Source organism: Orcinus orca, chromosome 17 (assembly GCF_937001465.1).
Source record: "Orcinus orca chromosome 17, mOrcOrc1.1, whole genome shotgun sequence".
Lineage (NCBI taxonomy): Eukaryota > Metazoa > Chordata > Mammalia > Artiodactyla > Delphinidae > Orcinus > Orcinus orca.
Genome location: NC_064575.1, coordinates 37233888 through 37252616, shown reverse-complemented (window position 1 = coordinate 37252616; position 18729 = coordinate 37233888). Strand labels below are relative to the sequence as shown.

General features: G+C 43.3%; 1 protein-coding gene and 1 long non-coding RNA gene across 2 annotated transcripts in view; one reads left to right on the top strand and one right to left on the bottom strand.

The window, feature by feature from the left end:
- Positions 1-18729, bottom strand: part of LOC125961791 (UDP-N-acetylglucosamine--peptide N-acetylglucosaminyltransferase 110 kDa subunit-like) — a 247593-nt gene that overhangs the window by 196440 nt on the left and 32424 nt on the right. The gene's annotated exons all lie outside the window — the stretch shown is intronic.
- On the top strand, positions 10800-17761 carry LOC125961842 (uncharacterized). Its single transcript, XR_007472918.1, has 2 exons — positions 10800-11141; positions 17537-17761. It is a non-coding gene; the product is annotated as an uncharacterized LOC125961842 (long non-coding RNA).

Sequence of the window (18729 nt, the reverse complement as noted above, 5' to 3'; positions counted from 1 at the left end):
TCTTCTCAGCCTCAGCTCAGCTAAGAGCAGGGCCTGGGGGGCGGGGGGGATGTTTGGGAAAGTGGTTGTGGCTGAGACGTTGCCATGGCGATGCTGCAGGATGCCGAGCTGAAGTGGGGATCTTACAGGGTCTCTGGGGCCCCCAGCTCCACACCCCTGTGGTCTTCTCCTCCCCATCTCCTGTCCCTCACCCAGAGGCCTGTCAGGCAGCTCCGGTGACAGGCTGGGTGGGTGACAGGTGGTGCAGGTGATGGGCTGGGTGGGTGACGAGTTGGGTGGGTGACAGGTGGTGCGGGTGCGAGGTAGGCAGGTGACAAGCTGGGTGGTGACGGGCCCTGCTGATGACAGGCAGGGGGTGTGGTTGGCGGGGATGCTGTCTCCTGGCTGGTGGCCTGTCGCAGCCCCCCACCCTCACGTGTGTGCACATGCACAGACTCTGGGCTTAGAGCTTGGGGCTAAGATACTAATGAGGCTTATTACGTGTGGGGGGGCAGGTGCCCAGGCTCACTAATGAGAGGCCTTTAACGAAGAGGGGAGACAGCTGGGGGGCTCTGAGGTATTTGGCTGGCCCTCCTGGTCTGGAGGATGAGCCAGGTCGGGACCCCACCTACCCTTTCCCCCGGCCACTTGGCTTTGTGTTAATACTACCCACAGTCATGATAGTTACCACTGTCCAAGCGTTTGTTACACTGGCCGAGCCCTTTACGTGCGTTTTCTTATTTCAACTCAGCAGCCGTAGGAGGGAGGCACTATTGCCCATTTTATGGATGAGGAATCTGAGGCTGAGAAGGCAAGGGACTTCACATAACAAGTTTCTGTTGCAGCTGACATTTTAATCTTAAGTCTTTCTGTCCCCAGAGCCCGTGCTCTTAACCATCCCACCAGTAACACTCAGGTCTTGGCGCAGACCCCGACCTTCTCTCAGGGCCTCAGTTTCACTCTTCTGGAAAATGGATGTGCGGTGGAGGAGTGAGCACCATACGTTCTTCAGCTCTGACTTGGGTGGCTTCAGGGGCTCCTCCAGTTAACTGCCAAAGCCTCACCCCATCTGGCCCAGATTCTAGGTGACACCCCTGGACTGGAGAGAGGGCAGAGCTTAGCACTGAGGGAGCAGAGCTGAAGGGGGGATGCCTGGGGTATCCAGACCACTTCCTGCATTGTTTGGTGGGGAGGCTGAGGCTTGGAGAGGAGCAGCAAGGGCCCAAGGCCACACATCCTGTAAGCTGTAGGGCCCCGTGGGATCCCAGGTCTCCTGGCCTGTTGGAAGGGCGGGGCTGGGAGTGGTGCCAGAGCTGGGAGGTCACCTCCTCCTGGACCCACCCACCAGCCTAGCTTCTTTCCTGGAGGTTGTGAGCCCCTACATCCTGGGAGGGGGCAGGGGGCTGTTGGCCACCTCTTTAGGGCCATGCCCCTTCTCCGTCAGTCTGGGCCCGTAGTGTCAGTTGATCTCCTCCCTTTGGGACCCATTGGGGTGGAAACTCCCTGGCAACAGCTGATGGATGGGTTAAGGCCTTGACATTGGCCTGGGGCCACAGCATGACCCTGGAGGGACCAGGCTAGGGCTGGGGGGCTTGGAGGGCAATTTAAGGGAGAAGAATTAGGGTCATAAATCTTGGAGCATCTGGGTTCTCTTCTCCTCGACCTTAATCTCTTATCAAACCTGCTCTCCGGCTGCTCATCCAAGTCTGAGGGTTGAGGGGGGTCCACCTGCCCATTCCCCTCTCCCTCCAACTGATGCCTCCCCCCCCCAAAATTGCACCCCCTATGGGGAAGAACAAGTTGCAGCCACTGCCGCTGGACAGAATTAAGAACTTGTGTGTCTAGACTACTGGATTTGACCTCTGATTCATAACGGTAGGCAGGGCAGAGAGCTTCACCTCCTCAGTTTCCCCAGCCTTGGGTTTGAAATCCTCTTCTGGTGCCTGACTGCTCAGTCAGGAAGGAGTGCTAAGACCAAGAGGGATTTCACAGCTGCGGGACACATGGCCCTGTCCTCAGAAGCCCCATTCTGAGATAAGCAGCACAGTCCTGGCCTTGAGAGCCCTCAAACCCAGAGGTGAGGTCTTGAACTCAGGCTGGGTGTGTGCTGAGGCTCAGGTAGGGAGTGGGTGGTGCTGGGTGGCTGGTCTGCTTTCTGAAGCAAAGGCTGAGGCTGGGGAGAGGCCAGAAGAAGGGTGGCGGTTTGCCTGGGGGGCTGAGGAGCCGTCTGTGGTTGGGGGTGGGAGCCTAGAAGGGTCTGGCTTTCCCATAGTCCTGGGCAGCTGTAGCCTGAAGTTCTGGGGCCCTCCTAGCTCCCCAGGGAACCCGCTGCTGCCCGGCCCTGGGGACCCAGGCGTCCTGGCGGGTGAGGGCGGGTCTCCGGCAGGCGCCCTGCCAAGCCTCGCAGCCTGCTCACCAGGAATCTTGTTGCTGAGAGATGGAAGATCCAGGTCAGGCCTGCAGCTCATCCCTCCCCTCCGGAAGGAGGAGGGGCCCAAAGATTCCTTCCTGCACCTGCCCTCCCATCTGGGGCAGGGCCCTCCTCAGCAGTGGGTGGGGCTGGGGGGGCCCAGGACAGGCCTCTAAGACTCCGTCACTTGTCCTGGAGCCTAGCCCAGCCAGCAATGGGCACCGGGGCACTCTGGAGGCAGAATGAGCCTGGTGTGGCAGAGGAGAGGTGGGGGTAGGGTGCTGAGGCCACAGGGGGCCCTGCATAGGGGCCTAAGCCTGGCCCTAGCCCCCACTGGCTCCCCCAGGGCGGAGGGTGAAGAGTTGGTTCTCTTCCATTATGGGAGCGTGATTTTATTCCACGTGTCACGGAGTCTGAGATTAACTTGCTCACCAGTCTGTGACAAACCCCTCACACCCAACACACACATACACACAGGCACAGAGACACACGGAGATCCTTGGTCTCACAAACGCACCTTCCACAGACACACATAAGCATTTCCATGCTACAACGCATGGCAGACTCTCACATGCAGATACACAAGCACACACTCACACTTAAAGATACACCGAGATCTAGATCCACAGTCTCCAAAGCACAACGTTCTCCCACTCACACTAAGGCCACACAGACAGAGATACAAACAGGTGGTCCAGGGGGATGCTCGCAGCCCTACCTAGACATGCACAGATCAAGGACGCCCGGTGCCCCACAGGCACAGATACACGTAGACACACACAACCCCAGACACAGTCTTGTGGGCAAGCCTAGACCAACCGCCACACACACTGAGACAAAGGCCCAGATACATACAGAGACAAAGACAGGCACAGACACACAGCCGGCAGCACGCACACAAGCACAGGCGTGCACACCGGGACACAGACAAAGACAAGTAAATGCCCAGAGGTTTTGCTGTGGACAAAATGTGAGGCGCACACACACATCTGGGCCTCCTGCTCGACCTCTCTACCTGGGGATGTGGTGATCTGGCGCCCGTGGCTCCAGGGAGAACTCTGAGGAACCTTCTGCTCGGTCAGAGCCCCCCATCCTGGGCCCAGGGCCAGCCCCCACCTCTGGCTCCCGGCCCGTGTCCGAGGCCATGCAGCCACACCCTCAGCAGCGCCCTGACATCCTACCTTACCCTCCGCGTCGTGCACACTCACGGTCACACCGTCTCCTCCTGCACGTGCTCACAACACCCTCCACGCCCGCACACTTACAGTTTCTCCCTCACACCCCCCTCAGGTGTCCCCTCCTTGTTGTCTTTCTCAATCACTGTCCCCACCCCCTCGCTCCGCAGACATGCACAACCTCCGGCACAGCCTTCGTGGCCCACACCCTCGCCTTCTCACGCAGACCCCCATGCACAAATAGAACGCACGGGCTCTCCGCCACAGACCCACAAGCCACGTACATGCACTCCTTCACATACTTCCTCAGCACCGCTCTCACAGACTGATTCACAAATGCAGCACACTCACACACGCACACTCCCCCGCATACATCCCCACCGCCTTCTCACATGCGCGTGTGCGTGCACACACACACTTTCAGAGCCTCCCTCACACCATCACTTTCCTTCCTCTGTCTCTCACAAACACTCCCTCTGCCAAGAGCGTGGCTCTGCTGCAGAGCAGCCCCTGAAGTACTTGTCACTGTACTCCACCACGTCCTTGGCCTTCCTGGCCTCAGTGTCTTCCCTTCCACCTCCAGCCCTGCATACTGTGGCCTTGTATTCTTTTGCCATTTCTCCGTTTAGTCAATAAGAATATATAGAGTATTCATTTATTCATTCAACAAATGTTGACTGAGTGCGGATTATGGGTTAAGCATTGGGGATTCTATGATGACACAGGTCCTTCCCTCGTAGAACTCCCAATTTTGTGTCCAATCGTTTGCTGCTTGTCTCATCTGACTAGAATGGAAGGTAACCCTTGATCTTGGATGTTGAGAGATGTGTAGGAGTTCACAGGAGGAAAAGTAGGGGAAGGGTGTTCTAGGCAGAGGGCAAAGCATGTGCAGAGCCTACAAGTAAATCAGGGTACAGTAGGCTGGAAACTGAGGTGATGCTCAGAGACTAGAGGAGAAGCTGCAAAGAGGGAAGAAGCCAGATGTCACAGAGTTTAGATGCCATGCTCAGGGGTTTAGATTTTGTCTAGTGGGCCACAAGGAGTCATGGGAAGTCTTTAGTGACAGGACAGGGTGAGGAAATGATGGTGGTCTGACCTAGAAGAGGTGAGTGGCAAGGAAAGGAGACTCATTTAGGCACAAGAACCAGTGGGGTTCCAGTTTCAGAGCTGTGACCTCAGGAAAGTCACCACAACCTCTGTGACCTGGGTCCATCACATGAGGATGGGAGACAGTACCAGAGCCGGGCTTATGGTATATGCTCGGTAAACAATAGGCATTATTGTCAATTATCGGTAGGACATGGCAGGGCATCAGATGAGGAGGAGATTTTACTGAGCACCTACTGAGTGCTGGGTACTGCGCCAGGTGCTGGGGCCCAGAGGGGAGTTGGTCTGCGGCTTCAGGAAGCTCACACACCGTAACCACAGCTCACATGGACAACAGAGCGCAGGGTGTGAGGGTGGAGGCAAAGCACCTCGGAAGGTTAGAGGAGCATGAAGGCTCTGGGTGGCTCACGAAGGAGCTGGCATTGAGCCGGACTCTAAAGAGGCTGGTTGAACTTGGGCAGGCAGAGGTGGGAGAAGGAGCTTCGGGGAGAAGGAGCCCTGTGAACGACAGCCTGAGGGCAAAGGGTCTAATCCGGCTGTTGTGTGGGACACAGGAAGGGGGTGTCGTGGGATGGGATTATGGAGGTGAGACCTTGGTGGCCAGGCTAAGAGGGGGGGGTCAGCACGGGCTGAGCTGCACTCTAGAAATCCCATGTTTTGGTGGTAACATGGAATGTGTCCATTAGAGACTGCTCCAGGCTCTGCCAGTAAGCTGTTGCCCTCTTCGACCTCAGTTTCCCCATCTGTGTGATGAGTTCAGTCTTGTTTAGGAGGGAGTTCCGGTATCATGTCCTGGGGCTGGCCTAGCCCACTTTGTTGGGCATCTTCTGGCCTGGGATTCTGGGTCTCAGCAGTGCTTCCTTCCTGAGCACCCTCAGCCAAAGAAAGGAGCAAAATGAGGGGTTCCCCAGAGGCAGGTTTTGGGCGCTGCAAATGAGGGGCCAGGAGCTCCACACGGAAGGGAGGGGTCTTTGCCTGGATCTGACTCCAAGCCCCAGAGGGAAACCAGAAGAGAATGTCAAAGTCCCTCTTCCCTCTCGCCCTGACCCGTGTGGTGGCAGATGTGGGCCATGTGCCCAGTCCCTGGTCCAGGGGGTATCAGGACTATTCTGCCCACTGACAGAGGAGCAGGGCTTGGGTTCAAGAATGTGGCCCAGGGCTTAGAGTCCCCTGGGGTTAAGGAGCCAGGAGGCCAATCTTAGGGTGGCAGAGCCAAGTAAACGCCCATGGGTAACAGGGTTCATTTATATTTGGTGTTGCCAGGAGTTGTGGTCTAAGGCAAGTCCTGGTGACACCCAAAAAAATAAGAAAAAAAATGCTGATTTTATAAAGACTGCTTTCTTCCATAGTTGACAAACTTATGATGGTACCGATGGTTGGATACTACTCTTAGAGATGAAAAAGGTCTTAAGGAATCTTCCATATTCCATTCACCAATCTGTGTTCTTGTTCAAAGCAAAATTAATTCCTTTCAAAATTAACGTATTAGCTTAATAATAATTTTTAATCTTAAAATAATCTATCTGTGAGAATGGGAATTTTGGGTAGGAAAAAGTGACAGAAGATGGGACAAAAAGAATTCATAGAAAGACAAAACAGAATTTTTTAAATGCTGGGTACAAACTTCTGTTTCCAACTATATCAGTTTACCTTAGGAAAACATACTAGAAAGGCCAGATAAATCATAAGCAACATTGTGAGCGTTAGAAAGCTACTGAGGTAGCTATGACCTAGAAAAGTAAAATAGAGGAAGAAACTCACTGAAGTGAGAACAATATTCTGCACATGCGATTCTAGCCCAGTCATTTAGGAACTACTGATGAAGAGCAAAAGTCTGAGAAACCAAATGTGGCTCCTAAGAGGTAGAAAAGCCAGTAGATCTTAGGACAATGTCATAGGACTAAGGAAACCAGAGTTGGAATTGAGAAATAACAAGGCAGCTAGAATTTTAAGGACCAAAATCACAGAGAGAGTAAAGATTCAGAGAACAGAGCTGGATTCAGCAACAGTGTTCCCTTGCAGTATTTTCCATGTATAAAAGGTAGACAAGACAAGATGCTAAGAAGTCAAACAAAAGCTAACTGAAGTCAAAGCAAAGACTTAGTTGGCTCATAATGCTGAAGAGACAAAATTGGGGTTCAGAACCTATGAAAGATTTGTGGCCCAATGGAAAACTAATGATACGAATTAGGACACTGGAAGTCTCTACATATGTCTGTGTGTGTGTGTGTCTGTGTGTTAGGAAGGTTGATGCAACATCTACATTGAACCTTATAAAGAAGGAAAATGAGTATGAAGTTGGTCCAGGTGACTGAGGTGATCTTCCCCTACCTAAGAATAGGAAATTCTCTCCTCAAGAAAATACAGTTGACCCTGGAACAATGTAGGATTTAGAGCCGCTGACTCCCTGTGCAGTCAAAAATCCACATACAACTTTATGGTCGGCCCTTCTTATCTGTGCTTCTGAATCTGAGGATTCAACCAACCACAGCTCATGTAGTACTGTATTACTTATTGAAAAAAAATCCATGTATAAGTGGATCTGTGCAGTTCAAACCCAGGTTGTCCAAAGGGCAACTGTAATGTCATTCAGATTCTCTACAACTTGTCATATCCCAAGTCTGGTATTCACTGAAGAACCACCAAGACTACCAAGAAAAGGAGAATTAGAATAAAAAACAAAACAGAATCAGAATCATAGATGACCTAAACATTAAAGTTCATACATATTTCGGTAAATATTATGAAGTTCAAGAAAATAGATGACAAGGTGAAGAATTTAACGACAACTAGAAACTAGAAACTGTTTGAAGTTGAACTGATAGAATTAAAAATTATATGAAATTTAAAACTCGGTAGTGGATTGGACACAGGTAAAGAGAGGTAAGTGAACTGGAAGATAGAGTAGTAACAATGTTAAGACTAAAGCACGGGAAACGAAAAGAATAAAAAGTACACATAAGCGCATTTGAGACATATGGGCCACAGTAAACATTTTTATCATATGTGTAAACTGGAGTCCAAAGAAAAAAGGAGAGAGAGATTGGGATGAAAACAATATTTCAGAAATATTAACAGCTGAGAGTTCTCTAAAACTAAAAGGAATATATGGAGCCATAAATCAATAAGCACTAAAAAAATGCAACAAGAACAAATACAAAGAAAACCACACTTAAGATCACCACAGTACAATTCATGAATAGCAAAGAAAAGCATGACATCTTAAAAGCAGCCCGACGAAAACGAGAGAGATTACTTTCAAAGGAACAATAGGATTAAGATTACAGTTTACTTCTCAGCGAAACTGAATGGATACTAGAAAATAATGGAATAACATTTTTAAGTGCTAAAGAAAAGAGCTGCCCATTGGGAATTCTAGAGGCAGAGAAATTGTTGTTTGGAAGGAAAGATGCAATAAGGAAATTTGCAGACAAACAAAATTTAGAAAATATTTTCTCATCAGAACTGACTGAATTAAATTATAAAGGGAGACCTGCAGGCAGAAGGAAGATTATTACAGATGAAAATAAGGACTTTATAAAGAATTATGTATAACAGAAAGGGTAAATAAGTGGATAAACCTAAATAAAATCTAACAACACAAAAGGGTAATAATAAAATATATCAAAAATTAGAATGCATTAAAACAAATGGAAGAGGAAAAAGTAGTAAAAGAAATTTAAGATCTCAGCATTGCCTGAGAAGCAGTAAAAGAGCTAATAAGTCATGGTACATGTGTAACTGCTACTTATGTAAAAATAACAAGCTAATACAAGGGAAAATGGAATTTGAAGAAATCTCAAAGGAAGAAAGAAGAGCAAAAGGAACATAACAAGGTGGGACAAATAGTAAACAAGGAGTAAACGATCTGTAAGAAAATACATTAACAGTAAATACTCAAAGGACAAGGATTATTGAAACAAAAAACCTAATTCTATGCCACCTACAAGAGACAAGAGTCAGATTGAAAATGAAAGGATTCAACAATTATGTCATAAAAACAATAAGCAAAATTGAAGAAGATTTTTTAATGTTAACATAAATTTGAAAGCAAAAAGTATCACTGGCGATAAGGCAGGATAATAAAACCCACTGTTACTTTACAAGGAATATATTATAAATCTAAACTTCAATGCAATATATGAAGGGAAATTCCAAAAATCTAAGTAGAAATAGAAAAATCTGAATTACCTAGATCAGTAACATAGAACCACAACAATAAATCAGCAGATTATAGAAGATCTGAGTACCATCATTAAAAACTTTGGCCTAAATTTATATAAAACACTGTACCAACAATGATGGAATATAAATATCACGCAGAAATTTTTAGGTGCACGTGGCACATTTATAAAATTGACTATATTCTGGTTATAAAACAAGACTCCGAATAAGCAAGAAATTTAAAACTATATAACCAATATTTTACCAAATAGTTGGATATTAAAGACATACTTCTGATCATTATGTAGGTCAAAGATAAAGTCGCAATGGGAATTAGAATTTTATTAATTGAATGATAATGAAAACATGCCATAACAAAACCTATGGGTTGCAAATAAAGCTGTGGTCACAGAGAAGTTTATGTATTCCAATTATACTCTCTAAATGTAAAAGGGAAAGGAATAAAGCAACTAGAAGAGAACTTATCACCCTGAGGTACGCAGCTCCTGAACTGTACCTGTTGGGGAAGGCAGGGCAGAACTTCAGGAGGCCAGCTGAGAGCACGGTGAACACCATCTCAGGAGCAGTCTCCAAGAAAGAGAATTTAATGTACAAAGGGATGACTAATATATATTTAAGAGCTAGCACCCTGAGCCTTCTTAAGGATGACTTACGTTGCTGGGGAAAAAATAAGAAGTGCTCGATGTAGAAGGTGAATAGCTTTATAATTCCCAGGAGAATCTTGCTACCAGGACCACACAATGAAGAACTTGGAGTCCCCGTGGCTAATCCAGCAGAGAGAAAAGGAGGAACAGAGATGCGAGAGAAAATAAAGGGAACTCTTGGTGCAATTCGGTGCTGCTGCAGGGCCAAGTCCAGGTATGTGCTCTCTATCTCCACATCTTAAATAAAAGCCACCATGTTCCTCAGTCTTTCAGGTACTTAGAATTTCTCTTTAGAACCTGAAAATGGGGTCACGTTTCCGGTCTGCATTGCTACAATACAAAATAGAGGCAGGATGTTTGAAATAGTTCTCCATCTGGCAGAGGAGGCCTTGAAGCTGTGAGCCACTCACTGCAAACCAGCAGGACATGAAGGATTCTTGAGCAGATCTGAAGCTACTGGGAGGCCTTTGAGGAGTTAAATCCCATAGTAAATACTGTACCTTCAATGGCCCCTTCTCCCTCTCTGTCCAGCCTTCCTCCACTCCCGTGGGGGCCCAAAGGGGTTAAATGAGCACTCTTTGACTTGTACTTGGTGGTCCCAGAACTTGACGTGGGCTTGGAGACTTCCATGAAAAGTCTGCCTTCCATCTACTGGCTTGGGTTTCTTGGGCTCTCTGCTCCAGGCTAATCCCTTCAACCTGCTTTTTCCATTTCTGCCAATAATCCCCCTCTCCAGACCTTCCTAATGCTCTTCTGGGGCAGGGGGGAGACTTACTGAGGGCAATATTTATTTCTAGAGGGAGAGGTGACCACATGACTTCACAGTGGTCGTCCCCTTGATGATTCAGTTTCTGTCTAGATTAGTCGTGGGTGTTTGTGCACCCCAGCCTCACCCCCAGGAGGCTTTAGAACACTGTCCTTGTCTCAGCACTGAGCCTCTATCTAGCCTCCTTCCCTCTCTCTCCTTACCCATCTTTACCCACAGACTCGCAGGCTTTCTGGACCTCTGAGGAAGATAAGCACTTCACAGAACCTCTGCTACAGAACCAAACATATTGAAATGACTCTTTACGAAGATACTGAAACAACAGAAAAAGAATACATGACGATTGTTTCTCCTGAGGGTTCAGTTACCTAGGGGGCCTTTAGCAAACTTTGACTGATAAATCTAACCTTTCCTTCCTTGGCAATAGTTGATCACACTGTGAGGAAAACAAGTTAGAGAATGGAAAAATAATATTTGGATTTCAACGAAATAATAAAGATGCAGGGACTATCTTTGACTTTTGCAAGGTAAGAAGAGAGTTTACATTTTGATTATTTGATGGCAGGAATCCCTTTTAAAACAGGGCCAGTCTGCATGATGCCTTTAAAAATCAACCTTTTCAAATATAGCCATAACCCCCACAAGATTTCTTGATTTCTCTGGGGTCAGATAAACCGTCACATTTCACAGTGGTGCCCTGTACATGAAAGTGATAAACATACCCTGGAAGCACGGCAGTGGCTAAAAATATGGAGCTGGCAGCCATTCGCTGAAAGGATCTTTTGCTTTTAATTCATTGCAGAAAATGCTAATGTCCAAATTCAGGCAGGTAGATCTTACCAACCATCAAGAGCTTCAACCCTGCTAACAGCTAAGTATGCACTTTTAAACCCTACTTTGACTGCTCCAGAAACTTACTGGGTTTCGTTAATGCCTCTGTTACTATTTCCTTTGTGTCGTTTTCTTTTTCTTTAAAAACACAGCTGTGTGATCTTGGGGAAGTTATATTATTTCTTTGAGACTTGGTTGCCTTCTCTGTGAATATCTGGGTATAATTTTAGTATTGCTCAGTAGAATTTTTGGTGATAATGAAAATATTCTATATCTTAACCATGCAATGCAGTATTCAATAGCTACATGGAGCTAATAAACATCTTTGAAATATGGCAAATGCAACTGAGGAACTGATTTTTTAATCTTATTTTTAAATTTGTTTAAATATAAATAATGCCATGTGGCTAGCATCTGTTGACTGTACAGATCTACATAATATTTTAAGGACACTCTCCACTCAAAAACTCTACCATTCATTAACTCAACCTAAATATTTTTGCCCTCTGACAAACAGAAAATAATTTATGCTTCCCTTGAAATTATCTGTCAAGACCTTTATCAGTTTGGGGACATTATATTCTTAAAATTGACTTTGCTTTATGAAACTTTAATAATGCTGGAGTTTCCTGCCCTTGGTACCACCTTTGTGTTGATGGGAAATATTGTGGATGATCAAGGACCATTTCAAGAGATCATGGAGAGAAACCTCCTTCTGGATTTAATTTCATTATGAGGATGTCAAAATGCTACATTACTTAAAATAAAACCCGTACCGTTTTTATGCTAAGTTATATTCTACATGTAGATGGAAAAATGTTAAAAAGATTTTTAAAGAACTGCGCATCTATTTTTGAAGCTGATTTGGCTGTTCAAGGCTTGCTAGCACTTTATCCATCTCAGTACTATTTCACTTAGTAAACAAATGCAGTTGCCATAATTGTTGCTTATGTGTCTGTGTTCCCTTCTAGGCTGTATGTTTTTGAAATTAGATACAATATTTATATCACAGCCCCTATGTATAGCACAATACCCATTGCTAATGCAGATTGTGTTTTAAGATATGAGACAAAATGTAAGACTTTTATTATAGTCATAAACATCTAGCAAACCAACCAGAAAATAAATGCTAATTTTCAGTTGGTTGGCCGAGAACAAAAAAGCGAAGAATACTTAGTGCAAAACCATATCTCTGCTAACTACTGTTGGATTTAGAGCACACACATGCTAAAAAATATCTTCTTATCAAAGATTTGAGGTTGGACCTGAAAATATTATATCGGAAGTGAAAATAATCATGTGGTCTGACCAGCGTGGATCATACAAAGTAAGTGTATACTATATATAAAGTAGATAGACTACGAGGTCCTACTGTATAGCACAGGCAACTATATTCAATACCTTGTAATAACCTATAATGGAAAAGGATCTGAAGAAGAAATACATATATCGGAATCACTTGGCTGTACACCTGAAACACAACATTGTCAATCAACTATACTTCAAGTAAAACAAAACAAAAAACTAAGTGTAAAGGGAAGTATAGTTTTATAAATTCACCTCTGATATCCAATGGACCAACTGAAAGACAACAGAAACTACAACTATCTAGGAGACAGGACATGGCCGGCAAACCAGGCCGTTACCCTCGGTAACGGTCATACCTGCCAAAAAATATACAGACTAGCCTGCATTCATGAATACATAGGAATTCTTCATTTATCTGGCATTGTTAGGCAATGAGGTATGTTAGGAGAAGTTTTTTTATAAATGACAAATTTAAGAGGAGTTATTTTAACCTTCACTCGGTAATTTTTTTCTAAAATTAAGAAATGTATCTACTGGTGTATCTAATGTTTCCGTGATAACTCGGGGTCATCAGTTCAATCAACGTTTGCATGAATAATGCAAATGGAAACAAGACAGGCAGGCTTACTGAAACTGAAAATGACATAGCAATGGCTGGAATAACTGATGAGAGAGCAAGAAAAAAGCAAAACTGAAAACAAACCGTGATCAGGAAACAATCAGTCAAGTTCTGACTTTCTGTACTTAGTTTAAAAAAGAGATACCACAAATCCCAGCGAGAGACTCCAGCATCATTAGCTGTCTTCCTCCTTTGTTTCCACCTTCCTTTCCTTTTCCTTCTACCCTAGATTGTTCCAGGAAGTGTTTATAGCTCCTTGCAAGACACATTCTAATACTTGCTTTCTCTCACACAAACTTCACAATATGTCCATGTGATAAATGGTGTGGAGGTGAAAGAGAATTCATCACAGGGACAGTTCCTACGAAAATAAAATTAGAAACTAGCTTCTAAACATGCAGAGAGAAGGGCGTGGTGTCAGGCACTAATTTTCTTGCGAATTCCTCTCCATTTCTAATAGACGTTCTTCTTTACCAAGATCCCTTTTTATTGGTGTCCTATTCCAGACTGCTCCACTCCGCCCATCCTCATCCTGTAAAATACATTCACACTCTTTTGTGACCCTACTTATTTTCCCATTAAATAATCAATCATAGAACTGTCGGAATTAAATATAGAGTGAAATTAAAATGCTGGAGTCACTAGGAGGGTTTAAGCAGCTCCACCAGAAAATACTGGGCATGGATTTAAAAGAGGCTGCGTGGGACTTGCTCTTGTCCAACTTCTTTCTCAAGAAGTATCTGAAATAAGCCTAAATTCAGAGTTAATCAGACTGGCCTGCTTTCTCAGGTGGACTGGAATTCATTGCTCTTTCCCCTCAACTCCCTGATGTCAGTGGCACTTTCCGGAGAGGAGGTGGACTTCACTGCCTACTGCAGAAGCTCAGTTCCCCCCGGGGCCACTCCCTGTCTGAATCCCACACTTGAGGCCAGATGACAGCCTTTCCAGAACATTCGTGGCCTCCTTTCAGTTTTTGACCTGCTCAGATTGAGTCCCTCTAGACTCTTTCTGGAAACCTGACTTCAATCCCTTTCCCTGACCTCGATGGTTACCTGCCTACTTTAGGCCTCAGGTGCTTTATCTATAAAATGATATAGTTGCCCTTAATTCTAAAGTCTTCTTTCTAAAGCGCTACAATGTGGTGGCTCCTTGAAAATGTTTCTCTTTGCTGGTTTTAATTTTGTAGAGAATTAAAACCCCAGCCACTCTAAAAGACAGTAAGTTACATTGGATAAGGAAAGTGTGCTTTTGTAGTTAGATTAACAGGGATGGAAGACGACTTAGTATGTTTTAAGATACTCATGATCCGTTCTCTTGAGAGTCGGGGAAGAAGGAGAAGAGAGTTAATAAAATACCAAACCATTGTGACAAATTAAGTTCACCAAGATGTAGGTAATTAGTTACTACTTGAATAAGCCACACAAATCCAATCCAAGTTTTCCTTTAGTTTTCTAAGAAGGATCCCAGTGAACTAAGTCCCACGTTCAGTAACTCCACGTTCAATGGCTTAGTCTTTAAAAACTGTTATGTTGCTGGAAGCAGAAATATTGCCCATCAGTCCTAATTGATGTTTAGCTATCCCGCACATTTGAAATAAATTTATTACTTTGCCTGATCTCAGTGTAATACATTCTAAAGGGGCAAAGAGCACACGAAAAGTTATGGAGTCTCCATCTTCTACACTGCAGTGTGCAATAAATTACATATTATTTGGCCGAGAAATTCACAAGGCATAGAAACCACACCATTAGCAATGTATACAGTGGTAAACAGCAGGTAATGAGAATGATATAAAACCAAACAGACTGTGTAGGTTGGCACTGCTGCCAATAAAGCAATCATTAAATGCATTCATATGCATCTACGCTAGGTAAGCTCTTTGAGGGCAATTGCTATGAATTCTACATACCTGTCAGGATATTATATATAGCCCAGTTTCTATGCCCTTTATTCAAAGACGCTGAGAAAGGGTTACTCTGGGTAAATTCAGACCTTTTCTCAATATAGAATTTGGTCAACATGCATTCTGAACAGCAAAATTTCACAGTATTTTCCTACACTAATTGCCACCTCAGCAAATGCAGGATTAAGTATAATGGATTATAAGAAGTTAGAAAGGAAAGATGGAAGAAAAGAAGGAAGGTAGAAGAAAGGTGGATATGGAGTACTTCAACATTTATGTAGAGTGGACCTAAAACTAACCTGAGGTTTCCCTGAATTATTAGCATATGCTATAGAAACTTAAATGAAAAAATAAAAAAACCCAGCAAGGGAAACTCAAAGATTCTCTGTTTTTTCACTTTACTGCATATACACGTCCATCTTAACCAATCTATATGCTTATATCCAACAAGAGAGCATTGTTTTGCAAGGCTATTTGGGTTCTATCAGCATGTAAAGGTCGGACAACTCAACTTTAGCAGAGTCAGCTTTCAGGTGAATAATTGCTTCTTTCAGGTTGCGAGCATTTGAATTCTCCAGAAATGTTTCCCAAAACATGAAAATTAAAAGAGTCCTAGGACAGCGTCCTTTAGAAGTTTTATAGTATCAAGGTTTTTGGAGGAAGAGTATCCTTGTCCATTATCAACACAATGACTCCAAGCAGATCAGTTTATGCTGAGAATATTATATAACAGAACCCACTTCACATCCATTATACTGACAGTGATCTTCATTACTTCAACCTTGTGCTTCTTATAAAGTTGAAAATACTGAGCCAAGAACAGACAGTGACAATGCCAGAGACTCAGATGTACCTATAGGTGCCTTCAGACAACATCAGCCACCCAGGCTAAAGTCCTGATTTAAAACATCCCAACATGAATGAATCTCAAAGACCATATGCTGAGCAAGTGAAGCCAGATCAGAAGGGCACCTACTGTATTATTCAACTTACATGAAATTGTAAACTGGGCAAAAGTCATCTCTAAATATAAATAACAGATCCGTGGTTGCCTTGGGGTGGGAGATGGGGATAATTTTGCAAAAGCCTGGGAGGAAACTTTCTAGGGTTTTAGAATTGTTATCTATCTTTATGGGGGTGGTAGTTATACAAATGTATACATTAATTAAAAGTCACTGAGCCGTTGACTAAAAATGTCTGCATTTTATTGTATGTAAATGATACCTTAATAAGGTTGATTACAAAATGAACCAAAACCAAAACAAAGCAGAAGAAAAACCTCTCAAGACCTTAAAGAAAATACACTGTTTTCTTCCAGGGTACCAGATTGGAAATGAGGCATTGGTCTCTTCTACCGTCAGATTATCCCTAGGATTATCTAGTCTATTTTAAAGCACTAGAGTCCCCTATCAGGAAAACTCACCCCATGTTTAATTACTTGGATTTCTTCTGTGCCTCTTCTCCCAACACAGTGAAGCCATTCACGGAAGAAAAACCAGCTTTTTCCAACTTTGCATCACCATATATTCTTTGCAAAGCTATTATTTATAGAATAAAATGTGGTGACACTTTGTAAAAATCTAGCTTTTTGAGCCTTACAAATCTTAACAGTTAACCTATTGCCTCCAGTGGAATTTGGAAAAAAAATTTTGAAAATGAATAGCTGAGAATTGACATTTTTGCTTTTTGTGATTTTCTCTTCCCCTAAGATAGAAGTGAGTAGGAATGAGAAACACATACATAAAGAAAAAATTATCTTGCTGCCTTTGCATGGTTATAATTTATAGGAGGCCCTTTTCAACAATAATCTATTATCAGAATCAATAAAATATAATCTCCATGAAGGCCAGGCCAGGATATTTGTCCCTTTTTCAGCAGATTGCAATACAAACCACATTCATGGATATGCTTCTTGATGATCTTTGTAATACTGGAAGAGTTGACCATTTCCTCATGCCTCTTCACCTTAACTTCAACCTGGTTTTTCACTGATGACCTCACATTTCCTTCTCTATCACTTGGTTGTGGGCCTCTTTTCCAACTCCAACTCCAACTCGCATTTCACTCTGGAACCAAAGGAAGACTCACACCTTCCTGCTTTTTAGTGATACCTCAAGGTCATTTCCATATTGTGATCACCCTGAAGAATAGCCAGACAATTGTTATTTCAGAGCCATCTGATAGTTTGTAGCTCTAAAAATTAACTAAGGACCAAATTTGTCAAAAATATCCTAGTTTAAGATTTTGGTAATACAGCAACAGTAATCCCGAAGTCACTTATGACAATCAGTGTGGGAAGCACCCTCCTTCAGGAAGATCCTTTGCCATACAATACTCTTTCCCTGTCAGGTAATAAGGAAGCACGGCCGAGGAAAGTAACCTTTTCTGGAAAGAAATACTTGGCTTCGAGAAGGCTTGCAGTTCATATCTTTTTCTTGAATTAGATTCCCCATTAATTACTTTATCCACAAAGGTTATTATCAGAATTATGTAAGCAATTAAGGAGATGCTACTCCACATCCTTTCAGCTTGTTGACCTTTCTCACTTTATTTCATGTGGCTATCTGAAACATCAGTGATTTACATGTCTGTCTTTTTTTTTTTAACAGATTTCTGTGTGTGTGTGTGTCCCCATGATGAAAACATCATTAAAGTAAAATATCATGAATAGACTCTTAAGAAGCAGAGTCTACTGAAAGTCCTGGAAAATATGAAAGCACTAATATTCATGGACAGCTCTACACTCTGAAAGTTACTCCAAATTTTGTTGATGTCTCTTTTGTCTAGGACTTTTTCAAATTTTCTACCATGATCATTTGTTAGTTTTATAATTACATAATAAAGGCATTACATCATACAATCTTTTGTTATCCATTGCAGTTTTTTGTTATCCATTGCAGTTTTATCCTTTCCTTGTCATCAGCAGATATGTCATAGATTATTAGTACACAAGCAAAGACTTTCAACGTAACAGTACTTTATAGTGAGAAGAACTATACTGAGCTATCTCTATCCTAAGACAATGCACTAGGAAAGCACTAGGAATTCTTAAGCACTAGGAATACAGAGACGATCAAGGGGCAAGTTCCTTGCCTTCGAGTATACATGATCATTATAGCAAATGCTTAAATAGCACTTAGTATGTAACTCACCACAGCAGTCTTATTATCCTCCTTTTTAATAGATGAGCAGAGGAAGCCACAGGGAAGTCATAGGGTAAAGCCAGAATTTGAACCTAGGTAGACTAGTACACTCTCCACGGCTTTAACTACTACATTAAAATATATATATATATATATGTTATATATATATATATAAACTCCAAGTATTCCAAAGTGACAAAACACTTATCTACCAAAACTCAAAAAGGAGCACACAAACTTGCATAGAAAATAAACATGTAAAAGTTCATAAAGAAACCACAATATAACCTGCTCCACATAATATACTGACTGCAGTGTCCTGGGCCTCTCCCATCCTTAGGTAGCTGGAAATTACAACAAAATAATACTTTTCACCTTTGGAAACCACACCATCTCTCATACCAACCAACCAATTACTTCCTTAGAGAGAATAGGAAATTAACCTGGATATCATAAAAAAATATATATACATAGCATTACTGATGTAGAATCTTTGTTTAAAGACAATAATTTCAATAGCAGAGGGAACGTTACCATTGCAGGCTTCAGATAACCTCTATATTTCTCAGATTTCATGCTAAATCATAAAATGCCATATTGTGTCTGAAGCTATTTTTTCAATAGTCCGTTTTCTTAAATGGACTAGCAATGCCGTAAAT